The sequence below is a fragment of the Mus caroli genome, chromosome X, assembly GCF_900094665.2.
Source record: "Mus caroli chromosome X, CAROLI_EIJ_v1.1, whole genome shotgun sequence".
NCBI lineage: Eukaryota > Metazoa > Chordata > Mammalia > Rodentia > Muridae > Mus > Mus caroli.
This window is the reverse complement of record NC_034589.1, coordinates 134,503,868-134,507,445: the sequence shown is the minus strand read 5'-3', so window position 1 is coordinate 134,507,445 and position 3,578 is coordinate 134,503,868. Positions and strand designations below refer to the sequence as shown.

Sequence of the window (3,578 nt, the reverse complement as noted above, 5' to 3'; positions counted from 1 at the left end):
CTGAATATCTATGCTCCAAATACAAGGGCAGCCACATTCATTAAAGAAACTTTAGTAAATCTCAAAGCACACATTGCACCTCACACAATAATAGTTTGGGACTTCAACATACCACTTTCTTCAATGGACAGATCATAGAAACCTAAATTAACAGGAACATGGTGAAAGTAACAGAAGTTATGAAACAAATGGATTTAACAGATATCTACAGCACATTTTATCCTAAAACAAAAGAATATACCTTTTTCTCAGCACCTCAGGCACCTTCTCCAAAACCGACCATATAATTGGTCACAAAACAGGCCTCAACAGATACAAAAATATTGAAATTGTAACATGCATCCTATCAGATCACCATGGACTAAGGCTGATCTTCAATAACAACATAAATAATAGAAATCCAACATTTACATGGAAAATGAACAACACTCTTCTCAATAATAACTTGGTTAAGGAAGGAATAAAGAAAGAAATTAAGGACTTTTTAGAGTATAATGAAAATGAAGCCACAACATACCCAAACATATGGAAAACAATGAAATCATTTCTAAGAGGAAAACTCATAACTCTGAGTGACTACAAAAAGAAACTAGAGAGAGCACACACTGGCAGCTTGACAACACACCTAAAAGCACTAGAACAAAAGGAAGCAAATTTATCCTAGAAGAGAGGATGGCAGGAAATAATCAAACTCAGGGGCCAAATCAACCAATTGGAAACAAGAAGATCTATTCAAAAATCAAATGAAGAGCTGGTTCTTTAAGAAAATCAACAAGATAGATAAACCCTTAGCCAGACTCACTAAAGGGCACAGGGACAGCATCCTAATTAACAAAATCAGAAATGAAAAGGGAGACATAACAACAGATCCTGAAGAAATCCAAAACACCATGAAATCCTTCTACAAAAGGCTATAATCAACTAAATTGGAGAACCTGGATGAAATGGACAGGTTTCTAGACAGATACCAGGCACCAAAGTTCAATCAGGATCAGGTTAATGATCTAAACAGTCCTATATCCCCTAAAGAAATAGAAGCAGTCATTAATAGTCTCCCAACCAAAAAAGCCCAGGAGCAGATGGGTTTAGTGCAGAGTTCTATCAGACCTTCAAAGAAGATCTAATTCCATTTCTGCACAAACTATTACACAAAATAGAAGCAGAATGCACTCTACCCCACTCATTCTATGAAGTCACAATTACTCTGATACCTAAACCACAGAAAGACCCAACAAAGATAGAAAACGTCAGACCAATTTCCCTTATGAATATCACTGCAGAAATACTCATTTAAATTCTTGCTAACTGAATCCAAGAACAATTCAAAAAAAAAAAAAATCCATCCTGACCAAGTAGGTTTCATTCCAGGGATGCAGGGATGTTTTAATAGATGGAAATCCGTCAACTATTTAAACAAACTCAAAGACAAAATCCACATGATCATCTCATTAGATGCTGAGAAAGCATTTGACAAAATCCAACATACATTTATAATAAAAGTCTTGGAAAGATCAGTAATTCAAGGCCCATACCTAAACATGATAAAAGCAATCTACAACAAACCAGTAGCCAACATCAAAGTAAAAGGTGAGAAGCTGGAAGCAATCCCAGTAAAATCAGGGACTAGACAAGGATGCCCACTTTCTCCTTACCTATTCACCAGTCTACTTGGAGTCCTAGCAAGAGCAATTCGACAAAAGGTGTGGGAAGCGGTTTCCGCTGTGCCTGCGTGGCCTAATTGGTAAACAAGCAATGTGCGCATGTGCGAGAGTGTTTTCATGCCAAGTCACGGCCCATCCCGGGGTGTGGTGATGAGGCTCTGAGAGAGCAGCCAATCAGGTGTGGACAGGCCACACTAAGGTGTATATAAGCAGTGCCTTTTTAGTGCTTGGGGTCTTCCTCTTTATGTTGAAGCTGGTGTAATATAGTTGCTACAGAAGGATCTGGTTTCTCAAGTGTGTGTTCTTGCTGGCAAGATGATAGTGCATGAGAATTGGCACTGAAACCCGGGAACCACCTTACCATAGCTGGCACCGAGGAGACCCTCCGTTCGTGGGGCGGATTCAGAACTGCAGTCAGGTTGGTTTTTCAAGGTTCTGAGAGGCATGTTTGGTTCTGGTCTTTCTCTACAATTAGAAGGGGCAATGGAAGCCTTCATAATTGTTCTTGCGACACTTATCCTTTTCTTTATTGTGAAAGCAGGACTGGGAGTGCTGGAGGAGGTTCAAGACAGCGTGTCAGAAACAGAGCAGGGTAAAAGATTGGGAGCTCAAAGAAAAAAAGGTATACCTAAGAAACAAGTCCCTTCCAAGGATTCTGGATCCGAGGAAGAGAGAGTAAAGGGAAAGGATGCCCTAGGAGAGAAAAAGGAGAAGGGTGAGAGACAAAAGGAGGAAAGATAAAGGGGAGAAGAGAAAAGAGAAGGGGAAGGAGTCCCCAGAGAGGAAGAATCTTTATTCGTTAAAAGAACTTGAGGGTTTAGGACTTGATAGCTCAAACTCAAGTGAAGAACTTAGTCCCTCGGAGGAAGAAGACTTAGAGGAAGAAGCAGCCCACTATGAGGAAGAAAGATACCAGCCTGATGAGGGTAGAAATAGCGAGCCAAGGAGGAAGTTAAAAGGAAATGGTGGCTTAAGTCAGGGCATGGTTTGGTCTCTGGGCCCTAGTGCCCCTCAGCCTTATGCAGAAAATTTTTGCTCAGATTCTTTTATCCCTGGAGATGAGCGGCAAAAACTACAGCAGATTTTTCCTGTCTTTGAGGCAGCGGATGGAGGATGCGTCCACACGTCTGTGGAGCACATACAGATCAAAGAACTTGCCGAGTTGGTCCGTAATTATGTAGTTAGTGCCAATTTTACTTTATCTCAAGTCAAAAGACTTGCTACTTTGGCCATGACTCCGAGAGACTGGCAAATGTTGGCAAAGGCTGTGCTCACTAATATGAAGCAGTATTTAGAATGGAAAGCCTTATGGTATGACGCCTCTCAAAAGCAAGCAAGGGCTAATGCCACTGCTGAAGTAGATCAGAGGAATTGGACGTTTGATTTGCTGACAGGTCAGGGACCATATGCAGCCAATCAGATAAATTATAATTGAGGAGCATACGCTCAGGTTTCAGCTGCTGCCATTAAGGCGTGGAAAGCACTTTCAAGGAAAGGAGAGGCAGGAGGACATCTGACAGGTGAAAAAGCCTCACATGTAATACAGCACTGCCTAGAGGCATGGAGTGCTTGGGGGTAAACCTAAAATTCTAAAAACTGACAATGGGCCAGCATATGTCTCTAATAAGTTTCAACAATTTTGCCATCAAATGAATGCTTCACATCTGACTGGCCTTCCTTACAATCCACAAGGACAAGGCATTGTGGAATGTGCTCATCGCACTATAAAAGCTTATTTAATAAAACAAAGAAGGGGAATTGTGGAAGACGAGATATCCCCAGTACCAAGAGTTGCTGTTTCCATGGCACTCTTTACTATTAATTTTTTAAATCTTGATGAGCATGGTCACTCTGAGGCTGATCGTCATAATTCGGAGCCCGATAGGCCAAAGGAAATGGTCAAATGGAAAAATGTCC

General features: G+C 41.1%; 1 pseudogene; it reads left to right on the top strand.

The window, feature by feature from the left end:
• The first annotated feature begins 2,144 nt into the window (after positions 1 to 2,144).
• Positions 2,145 to 3,240, top strand: LOC110286416 (annotated as a pseudogene).
• Positions 3,241 to 3,578: the final 338 nt, after the last annotated feature.